Source organism: Octopus sinensis, linkage group LG25 (genome assembly GCF_006345805.1).
Source record: "Octopus sinensis linkage group LG25, ASM634580v1, whole genome shotgun sequence".
Classification (NCBI taxonomy): domain Eukaryota; kingdom Metazoa; phylum Mollusca; class Cephalopoda; order Octopoda; family Octopodidae; genus Octopus; species Octopus sinensis.
Genome location: NC_043021.1, coordinates 23,031,529 through 23,044,415, shown reverse-complemented (window position 1 = coordinate 23,044,415; position 12,887 = coordinate 23,031,529). Strand labels below are relative to the sequence as shown.

General features: G+C 42.1%; 1 long non-coding RNA gene across 3 annotated transcripts in view; it reads right to left on the bottom strand.

Annotated features, from left to right (window-relative positions):
- Nucleotides 1–919: 919 nt before the first annotated feature.
- LOC118767927 overlaps nt 920–12,887 on the bottom strand; it is a 16,863-nt gene continuing 4,895 nt past the window's right edge. For all 3 annotated transcript variants that reach the window (XR_005003838.1, XR_005003839.1, XR_005003837.1), the window contains 2 exons: nt 8,017–8,018; nt 920–933 (listed from right to left, as the gene is read on the bottom strand). This is a non-coding gene — a long non-coding RNA (uncharacterized LOC118767927). The remainder of the gene's footprint in view (nt 934–8,016; nt 8,019–12,887) is intronic.

The following is a 12,887-nucleotide window of genomic DNA, read 5'->3' as shown; positions in this document are numbered from 1 at the left end:
ACATGGAAATGAACGGCCATGCACACACATATATATACACACACGAACACATAAACAGGCACACGAAGAGAAATACGAGAGGATGTATACACACATCTACACACACGAATGCAAAATCCAGGCTCAACAAGTAGCAATAACAACAACAACAACACACAGATACACACACACACGCACACATACAGGGATACATGCTTATACGCATACACAAATTTAATGTTTCACTGACGTCGACAAACATTCTCCGTCTGTCTGCCAGTCCGTCTGTCTGTCTGTCTGTCTGTTTTCTTTATTTCTCGCTCTCTGTACCCCCCTCTTACTCACTCACTCACTCTCTCTCTCTCTCTCTCTCTCTCTCTTTCTATTTCTCTGCCTTGCACAAGAGTACGAATAAAAACACGCGACCGACAAGGGACGAAAAAGTAAACACACACAGGCACAGAGAGACACGCATACACATATACACACAACCACCTTCCCCACCTCTCTCTCTCTCTCTCTCTCTCTCTCTCCGTGACACACACACACACAGGCACTCACAAATACACACACATACATACACACACACACACACACACATACAGAGGCGCACTCAAACACATACACACAATCATGCCCGCTTTTACTGACAAGTCTGTCACACGTAATACACAAACGAACGAGCCGTTACGTTCTGAGTTCAAATTCCGCCGAGGTCGACTTTGCCTTTCATCCTTTCGGGGTCGATAAATGAAGATCCAGTTACGCACTGGGGGTCGATATAATTGACTTAGTCCGTTTGTCCTGTCCTTGTTTGTCCCCTTGTGGGTAGTAAAGAAATAGGTATTTTGTCAGCCTTTCATCCTTTCAGGGTCGATAAATTAAGTACCAGCCGCGTACTGGGGTCGATCTAATCGATTGGCCCCTCCGCCCCCAAAATTTCGTGCCTTGTGCCTAGAATAGAAAAGTATACACAAACGAGCTCTTCTTTCTTTCTTTCTTTCTTTCTTTCTTTCTCTCTCTCTGTGTCACTCTCTCTTTCTCTCTTCGGATACACTTACAGGCACACACACAAGCACACACACACACAGGCACATGCCCACACACACGCACAAACATATACTTACTGAAAGAGAGAGACATACATAGACAGACACACGCGCAAACACACAGACACAAACATGTACTTATAGAAAGGGAAATACACACAGAGTCAGGCACACACACACGCATACACACACACACACACACACACGCACACAAACATATACTTACAGAAAGAGACACACACATACATACACACACGCACACGCATACACACACACACACACACACACCACACACACACACATACGGTTTGATTCCAGCCGGTCTGTGTGTTAAGTAGATATGTCGAGTGGCAAAACTATTAAATTCAATAAAAATATTTAAAAAAAAGGCCCAAATAAGTAATATAATACAAAACAAATAAAAAGAACTAGAGCATTCCCATTAAGTAAGAGCCTTGCTTCAAAGTGGGGTTGTATGAAGAGGGGGTTAGGGGTCAGGTTGGTACTTGGTCTATTTTAGATGTGGGAACCATTACAAACGGGTTCACATGATCCTAAACCTCCCTCTAATGCTTTTAGCATATACGTGAGATTCGGTTAATCCACTTGCAGCCACCACGGATAATAACACCACCTCTACTACCACCAACACAATCATTGCCACTACCAACACTGCCACCACCATCACCATCACCATCATCATCATCGTCCTCATCATCTTCCCCATCTTCATCATCGTCCTCATCTTCATCATCATCATCTTCATCATCATCGTCTCCGCCTCCATCATCATCGCCTCTATTACCAACGACACTATCCCCCACGACATTACAACCACCGCCATAAACATCATCACCATCACCACCACCACCACCACCACCACCACCACCACCACCACCACCATCACTACCATCACTACCACCACCACCGCCACCAAATCACCACCAAATCGCCACCACCATCACAATCATCACCATCACCATCAATACCACCACCACCACCACCACCAAATCACCATCACCACCACCGCCACCACCACTATCATCACCACCACCATCAACGCTACTACCATTACCACCAAAACAACCATCACCTCCTCCATCTTCACAATCTTTACTACCTACCCCTACCACCACCATCACCGCGACCGCCAGTGCCACCAACACCAGCAACAACATCATCACCACTAACACTACTACCATAATACTATATTCTCAACTAACGAGCGTATCTTTAATGATTTTTTGAAGTGCAAAAAAATGGTAGCTAAGACAACCTCAAACCTACCGCCTTAAGAGTAAAAAGGAGACGAAACGTCGGTTAATTTTTATCCTGCTTTCGCTTCATTTACAAAATGACAAAATGGTCACGGTAGGCATACCTCTGAGTATAAATCTCCTCGAGCAGTGCTGACCTGGGACTAAACTAACACCAAACAGCGACAGCGGCTACAAATCATTCAATCTAAAGAAGGAAACAAACTTGGGGAATCCCCCCCCCCCACACACACATGCAAAAACACATAGACAGGTGTACGTACATACACAGAAAAACACACGTACACGGTGATCTCATTCTTGCTCACAACATCATAAGCAGAAAGTGTAACCTCTCGAAAGAGCTGTTCTTCACTCCTGCTCCAGAGCGTCGGCTGCGGGGTCACTCCGAAAAGCTCTACCTGCGACGATTTCATCTCAATCGAAGGAGAGGGGCTTTCTCCGTCTGAGTTGCGGATCCGTGGAATAAGCTGCCGGACGAGATAGTGAAGATGCCGATGACCGCTCGGTTCAAAGTCTCTCTTGACCAGAAATGGCCCGAACTCTGTGCATGAACACCACCCTGTACATAACTCCATGTCCCCCTACATGGCCTTGCTTTTTGCTTTTTGAGCCAAAAAATTAACTTAACTTATACAGAAACAAACGCATGCGCAAGGATACATATCATAGAAGCACAAAATCGATCAGGCGGAGCAAGAGGGTACACGTGGGTGGAAAGGTTCGCTGAAGAGCTCACAGATATCCAGACAGTGGACATATATGAAACAAGAACAATAATAAACAAGTGAAGAACGAATAGACAGTGCGTGTGTTTATTCGGCGTGGGGAGGGTCCATCCAAAAGATAATAAAACTTTTTCTAAATCCTCTGCATTTAATCAGAGAACCAGTTTCAGGTCTGAAACAATAGATGATGAGATCCAAGAGCCCCGTCCGCCCATTCTTAAATAAACAGGCTGCTCACGGTTCGATTTCCCTTGATTGTATGTAGGCCTGTCCAGTTGTGCCTTTGTGTTAAATAACATCAGAAACGTGGCTGCATGGTAGCAGTTTGCTTCGCAACCACCTGGTTCCATGTTCAGTCCCATTGCGTGTCACCTTGGGTAACTATTTCTTATTTCCTTACTGCACACAGAGGGGACAAACAAGGACAGGACAAACGGACCTAGTCGATCATATCGACCCCAGTGCGTAACTGGTACTGATTTAATCGACCCCGAAAGCAGGAAAGGCAAAGTCGACCTCGGCGGAATTTGAACTGAGAACGTAACGGCAGACGAAATACCGCTAAGCATTTCGCCCGACGTGCTAACGATTCTGCTAGCTCACCGCCTTCCCTGGGTAACTGTTTCTGTAACTGTTGAACAAAATGCTTAGCGATATTTCATCCGTCTTTACGTTCTGAGTTCAAATCCCACCGATGTCGACTTTGCTGGGTTCGAAGTAATCGACTTACTCCCTGCCCCGATATTGATGCCCTTGTGCAAGACTTTGAAACAAATGGTTTTCTTACGCGGAGGCCACATATGGCTGCTTACCCGGTTTCCAAGGCATACAATGACAGAAAACATAACATTCACTCTCAACGGGACGGTCGTGACAGGGTTCACGGCTAACAATACCAGGGGAGTGGAAATGTCAATTGTATCTTTCCCAGTATTTGACTAGTTCTTATATTATCGACCCCACCCCTAGGGCAAGCAATTATGAGTGGAGGTCACAAGTGGATTGCACCGGCACCTGTATTTAACTGGTACTTTTTTGTTTCTGAACCCAAAACAATGAAAGGCAAAGTTAAGTTCAGAGAGATTTTGTAGATTGTGGCGTAAAGAACCACAGGAAAATATGTCTCTAAGCATTTTGTTCGACGCGCCAAGTATCCTGTAAGGTTGCCGGTTCTATACGCAGCACAAAAGAACGGATTTAGTTTTGCAACAACAACAACTAAAACTACTGAAAATGGTTTCGTTCATTCTAAAATGATGATGATGATGACGACGACGACGACGATGATGATGATGATGATGATGACGACGACAACGATGACGATGATGATGACGACGAGGATTATGACGACGATGACGATGATGATGATGATGATGATGATGACGACGACGATGATGATGATAATGAGGATGACGATGATGATGATGATGACGATGATGATGACGACGACGATGATGATGATGACGACGACGATGACGATGATAATGAGGATGACGATGACGATGATGATGATGATGATGATGAGGGTGATGATGATGACGATGATGGTGATGATGACGGTGACGACGACGACGACGACGATGATGATGATGACGATAATAATGATGATGACGATGACGATGATGATGATGATGATGATGATGATGCTATTGGAGGTCATTATCCTTTATACTTATTTCCACGTGTTACGTAAGTCTAGTCCAGTTGAAAGAGGGAGAGTTGACTGCTATTTTTAGCATTTCAATGAACCATGTAAAGACACCTGATGCTGAGTATGTTAATAGCGTTCCTAATGGTTTTCATTTATGCAACGGGAATATTCGGGATGGGGGGGGGGCAGCCGACATATTCTTCGACGGGGAAACGTTTGTATCTAGAGCTGTATAGCATAATCGATACCAATAAGTAAGATAAATAGATAAATAAATAACTGTATAAATGAAAGTAAAACAAAACCTATCGATCCGGAGGTTTGATTTGTTTTATTGACCCGACTGAACGATCAAACAAAAAGTTCATCCCCTGTTGGATTTGAACGCAGAACCAGGGGAAAAGAAAACTATACAGCGTTTGCCACTTAGTCTGGTATTACACCGTCCCTGTCGACCGATTGCAGTACCAGCAATAGTAGTAGTAGTAGTAGTAGTAGTAGTAGTAGTAGCAGCAGTACCAATAGTAGTAGTAGTAGTAGTACCAATAATAATAGTAGTAGTAGTAGTAGTAGTAGTAGTACCAATAGTAGTAGTAGTAGTAGTAGTAGTAGTAGTAGTAGTACCAATAGTAGTAGTAGTAGTAGTAGTAGTAGTAGTAGTACCAATAGTAGTAGTAGTAGTAGTAGTAGCAGCAGCAGCAGTGTCTCCTCTTTTGATCCAATAGTACAAAGGGGAAAGTTAGATGGAAGGAACATCTACTTTTGTACTCTTGGCGTAAGTGCCGAATTTTAGGGGGCGGGAGCCAATCGTTATAGATCGACCCCAGTAGGCAAGTAGTACTTAATGTATCGACCCCGAAAGGATGAAATGGAAAGTTGAACTCGGTGGGTTTTGAACTCGGAACATAACAGCAGACGAAATACCTATTTCTTTACTACCCACAAGGGGGTAAACATAGAGTGGACAAACAAGGACAGACAAAGGGGTTAAGTGTATTATATCGACCCCAGTGCGTAACTGGTACTTATTTAATCGACTCCGGAAGGATGAAAGGCAAAGTCGACCTCGGCGGAATTTGAACTGGGAACGTAACGGCAGACGAAATATCTATTTCTTTATTACCCAGAAGGGGCTAAACATAGAGGGATCAAACAAGGACAGACATAGGTATTAAGTAGTTTACATCGATCCCAGTGCGTAACTGGTACTTTTCGCCCGACGTGCTAACGATTCTGCCAGCTCATCGCCTTAGATGGAAAGAACATATCGGACCGGCCGGTCACACATACAGACACACATATACACACATCCATACATGCACTCATATTTGCCTACCTACAAACGTGCCAACAGGTACACCAATCTATCTTCGTACTTTCCTACCTACATACATCATACATACATATATACAAACGTGCACTCTTACATGCATATATCCATTCATACATACACATACAATTAAAGCGAAGCGCACATCCACCACGCACACAGGTAAGCTATCTATGAGCAGAACATACATATATACACACATACACACTAACCAATTCAGACGACAAACAAATCCCCAGCACTTAATAAAACAAAGGAGTCTTCCTACTTGGTTTGTAGCCAGCTTCAATTATCCATAAGAAAAAATAAATCGCAAAGAAAACACACACACACACACACAGTTGCATGCATATATACACTTATACATACATGCATATATGTATATAAATATATATATATATATGTGTGTGTGTATGGCGTCAAACTAGTACACCTGTCTTGTTCTCGCACCTGTCTTCGTCTTTTGTTTTCTGTAAATTTGTACTATATACATACACACAAATATATGTGGGTGTATATATATATATATATATATATATATATATATATATATATTATATATGTGTGTGTGTGTGTGTGTGTGTGTCGGGCGCAAAAGTAAGTAGACAGTTATTAAAAAAAGAAAACACGTACGATACTCATATATTTTTCATCAAAAAAATATATAAAAGTTTCGATAAAAGTATTATTATAGTTTTGATAAATGAATTTCTGCGATGAATGACAGTGAAAATAATAAATATGAAGGAAACTTTTAGATTTTTTCATAAAAATGAATGAGTATTGTACGTGATTTCTTTTTCATACTGTATACTTAATTTTGCACAATAGTGTGTATGTGTGTGTGTGTGTGTATGTCTATATCTATATCTATATCTCTCTCTCTCTATATATATATATCACCGGGATCACCGTGACTGACCAGGCTATCAGATGTTGCTACACATCGCTGGTCACAATGCGCTTTGCATTGTTTTAGCCTTCAAACGATGCCACCCCGCTGGCTAAGCGTACAGGCCAACGGAAGAAAGAGTGAGAGAAAGTTGTGGTGAAAGAGTACAACAGGGATCGCTACCACCACCTGCCGGAGCGACGTGGAGCTTTAGGTGTTTTTCGCTCAATAAACACTCAGGAAACCCGGTCTGGGAATCGAAACCGCGATCGTACAACCGCGAGCCCGCTGCCCTAACCACTGGGCCATTGGGCCTCCAAACACACACACACACACACACATATATATATATATGAACTTTGTAAACCCACGTGGTTTGGTGGTGTAGTGTTCAGACTGTCCGATTCACGACCGTACGGTCTTGATTTCGATTGTTGGTGTCGCGTTACATCGTTGATCAAGACGCTTTATTTCACGTTGCTGCAGTTCACTCAGCTGGCAAATATGAATAAGTACCTGTAGTTCAAATGGGCAGTCTTGTCACAGTCTGTGTCACCCTGAATTACCCTGAGAACTACCTTAAGTGTACGCATGCCTGTGGAGTGCTCAGCCACTCGCATGTTAATTTCACGAGCTGGCTGTTCCGTTGGTAGGATCAGCTGGTACCCTCATCGTCGCAACCGACGGAGTGTCAATCTTCTCTGTGTATACGCGTAGATATATCTGTGCGTATATGATTACTGTTAACAAGTTGAGCCGTCTGGAACCGGCAAAACCACCAAATAGGAAATATATGTACTTGTGTGTGTGTATGTTGCTTGCACCTGATCTCATTCATACACCTTACACACACCCGTACATATACACAACCAAAGAAGCGGTACAGGTTGAACCGAAACCGTTTCGCTGACGGCAGATCCAAATTCATACAGAAATTAATTACTATCTAGCATTTATTTTTAAGTGGCTAGTGCAGCGGACTCGCGGCTGAGGGATTGCATGTTCGAATCTCAGACCGGGCGATGTGTGTGTGTGATTTGAGCGAAACACCTAAGCTCTACGCGGCTCCAGCAGAAGGTAATTGCAAACTTCTGCTGACTCTTTCGTCACAACTTTCTCTCACTCTTACCTCCTGTATCTAGCAGCCCAACTGAGATGGACCGGCGACCCGTCCAGGTGGCGAACCTATACGCCAATGAAACCGGCAACTCGACCCTTATGAGCCGGAAACAAACAACAACATGTGTGTTTGTACAGATCCACGCGATTTCATTCATGTCCCACACGTACATCCATAGATATACACAACCAAGGAAGAAGGAAAAGTTACGGGTTGAAACGAAACCGTTTCTCTGACAGCAGATCCACATTCATAAAGAAATTAATTACAATCTAGCATTTATTTTAATGATTTTGAAAACCCTTGGTCAAAATCCTAGATATGCATTGAAACATCTGCTCCGCTCTCCTATACACCCACCCTCACCGCGTACTGGCTGCACCGTTGTTTGAATCAGCTGGCACCCTTGTCGCAAACGACCGAGTGCCAATCTTCCTAGTGTATATATACCCGTACATATATCTGTGTGTGTGTGGAGGCGAGTGGCTTAGTGATTAGGGTGTCAACACCATGCTCGTAAGATTGTGGTTTAGATTTCTGGACCGGGCAACGCGTTGTGTTCTTGAGCAAAACACTTCATTTCACGTTGCTCCAGTCCACTCAGCTGGCCAAAAGGGAGTAACGCTGCGATGGACTGGCGTCCCGTCCAGCTGGGGAACACATACGCCATAGAAATCGAGAAACCGGGCCCATGAGCCTGGCTAGGCTTTAAAAGGGCGCAAAAAAAAAGATATCTGTGTGTGTATCATTACAGTTAACAGGTTGTCCCGTCTGGAACAGGCAAAACCACCAAATAGAAAATATATGTGCTTGTATGTGTATGTGTGTTTGCATCCGAACTCATTCCTACCCCTTACACAAAACCGTACATATACACATATGCATATACGAGTGTGCGTCTGTATAAAGTTACCCATAACATTTTAGTGGGATATTTAGCCGGGGCCTGTTGTTTTATACAGTACTGTGATGTAATGAATTCTAAAGCCACGCTTCGCAGACTGAACGAACTCTTTCATCATCAGAACGACTACCGTTCACTCAAGAAGAGCGCCGGACCCTGAAAACTGTATTTAGGAAACATAACAAACTTTGAAAATTAAACTAGAATCGAACTTGGTACCGCTTAACCTGCTCGCATACGTATACTCACTACATAAATAGGCGCCTCCCTCTCTCTCCTCTCTCTCTCTCTCTCTCTCTCTCTCTCTCTCTCTCTCTTTTTTTTTTTCTCTATCCCTCTCTCTGTCTCACTTTCAATCTTTCTTTCGACCCAAACGTAAGAATGCAGTATAGTCTCTCCGATTCCAAGGGTTCGCGGTAAGAGCCAAAGTTATCCCAGATCACATATTACCGGCTTTAAAAGAATGTGATAGTCACCTCCTGGTTACAATATCATTCTATATTTATAGATAGATAGAGGTAGATCGATAAATAGATAGACGGAGGGATGGATGGATGGATAGATAGAGAGACAGACATACAGATAGATAGATAGATAGATAGATAGATAGATAGATAGATAGATAGATAGATAGATAGATAGATAGGCACACATAGGCAGATAGACAGACATACATATAGATAGATAAGGCAGACAGGTAGATAGATAGATAGAGATAAATAGATAGATAGATAGATAGATAGATAGATAGCTATGTAAGTATCTATGTTCATAAACTCACACACACACACACACACACATAAGCACACAATTACCGTCAAAATCTGATCGGTCACTCAACAATCTATACAACCCTGAGTGAGAAGCGTTTAATTAGCCGTAAGGCATGCTAGAAATAACAGCGAAAAATTGTTGAAATGACATTGTTCTGAACTTTAAATAGGACGTGTAGTGTTATAATGTATGGAAGGCCTAAAATATTCAGATATACCGGTACAATTATAACGGGAGTGTCACGAGGGGAAACCCATTATCAGAGAGAGACTACCCCTTAAGCTGAACAACAATGATAATTACTACAGCTCGAACCTACACATTAGCTAGTCAGGCAACTACCTTTCAAGCCACCCTGCCGAAGGGATCGTCGGTCGACCAGCAATCCGGAAAGCCAGCCAACAGAGTATGCGTTTCAGGTGTACTCACCTACGTCCGTACGTTCGTAACTACCTACCAACCTACCTACCTACTTAACTACCTACTAACATATAGATAGATAGATAGATAGATAGATAGATATAGATAGATAGATAGATAGATAGATAGATAGATAGATAGGCACCCATAGGCAGATAGACAGACATACATATAGATAGATAAGGCAGACAGGTAGATAGATCGATAGAGATAAATAGATAGATAGATAGATAGATAGATAGATAGCTATGTAAGTATCTATGTTCATAAACTCACACACACACACACACACACACATAAGCACACAATTACCGTCAAAATCTGATCGGTCACTCAACAATCTATACAACCCTGAGTGAGAAGCGTTTAATTAGCCGTAAGGCATGCTAGAAATAACAGCGAAAAATTGTTGAAATGACATTGTTCTGAACTTTAAATAGGACGTGTAGTGTTATAATGTATGGAAGGCCTAAAATATTCAGATATACCGGTACAATTATAACGGGAGTGTCACGAGGGGAAACCCATTATCAGAGAGAGACTACCCCTTAAGCTGAACAACAATGATAATTACTACAGCTCGAACCTACACATTAGCTAGTCAGGCAACTACCTTTCAAGCCACCCTGCCGAAGGGATCGTCGGTCGACCAGCAATCCGGAAAGCCAGCCAACAGAGTATGCGTTTCAGGTGTACTCACCTACGTCCGTACGTTCGTAACTACCTACCAACCTACCTACCTACTTAACTACCTACTAACATATAGATAGATAGATAGATAGATAGATAGATATAGATAGATAGATAGATAGATAGATAGATAGATAGATAGGCACCCATAGGCAGATAGACAGACATACATATAGATAGATAAGGCAGACAGGTAGATAGATCGATAGAGATAAAGATAGATAGATAGATAGATAGATAGATAGCTATGTAAGTATCTATGTTCATAAACTCACACACACACACACACCACATAAGCACACAATTACCGTCAAAATTGATCGGTCGTCACTCAACAATCTATACAACCCTGAGTGAGAAGCGTTTAATTAGCCGTAAGGCATGCTGAAAATAACAGCGAAAAATTGTTGAAATGACATTGTTCTGAACTTTAAATAGGACGTGTGTGTTATAATGTATGGAAGGCCTAAAATATTCAGATATACCGGTACAATTATAACGGAGTTGTCACGAGGGGAAACCCATTATCAGAGAGAGACTACCCCTTAAGCTGACAAACAATGATAATTACTACAGCTCGAACCTACACATTAGCTAGTCAGGCAACTACCTTTCAAGCCACCCTGCCGAAGGATCGTCGGTCGACCAGCAATCCGGAAAGCCAGCCAACAGAGTATGCGTTTCAGGTGTACTCACCTACGTCCGTACGTTCGTACTACCTACCACCAACCTACCGACCTATTAACTACCTACTAACATAGATAGATAGATAGATAGATAGATAGATAGATAGATAGATAGATAGATAGATAGATAGATAGCCACATACATACATACATACATACATACAAGCCACCCATTTTATACACACATCACCGATATGCTTGTATATGCACATGCGCATATTAACACACCGATATACGTATCTATGCACGTACAAGTACATACACACACACATACACACGCTGATTTCTACGCATGTATATATGAACACATACACACATACTCCGATATGTCCACACTCATATACGAACTCATGGCAATATATACACACACATATAAACACACACGCGCAAACACATAAACATACACACACAAACATCGGCACATCCAAGCTTACATACAAGCTCGTACGGGTATATACACACGCGCATACACAGGCCCACACACATACTCACACACGCACATACACACGCATACACACACACACGCACAGATACACACACACACATACACACACACATAAACCGATTTCTACGTATGTAGATATAAACATATACACACATACACCGATATCTCCATATACACACAGCGATATGTCCACACACAACCTCAAACATGCATAGAAAAATACATACACATATACACAACCATATGCACACACAGACACAAACACAGACACACACACACGCACACACGCACACACGCACACATTTACCGATATATACACACGCGCAAAGAAACACACGGGCAGACACCTGTATACGCATCCGTGCATATATGCATATGCAATAAACACAAGCACACATTCACATCGATAGCAGGCTGCACATGTCTGCCATTACTTAATGTAGGACGTTTCACATTTTTCATCGCTGCGTATCGGACATATCTGTGTGGGGGGCATATGTGCATGTGCGCATGCGTGTTTATGCGCATGTTTGTGAGACTGTGTTGCAGAAATGCACGTATCTATCTATGCATGTGGCAAGTGTCTATACTTGGGTCACCTATCTTAAATGGTCCACTTATGCCATGGCAATGTTTTTTCTTTTATTTTTTTCTTACGAATATTTGTATAGATTTCCTTACATCATATATAAAACAGATCGTATACATTTAAATATATATATATATCCATTCATACACACACACACGTATATATATATATATACTCTGTTTTTTTGTTGTTTAAGAGAAATGTCCGTTTCCTTAGTTTTGTTTTTATGTTTTTGTTTCTCATTGTGTTCGGCGTTTTTTTTTTTGTGTCCTGTACTCATATATACATGTATATATACATATAGATGTAGGTACGTACATATATGCATGTATATATACATATAGATGTAGGTA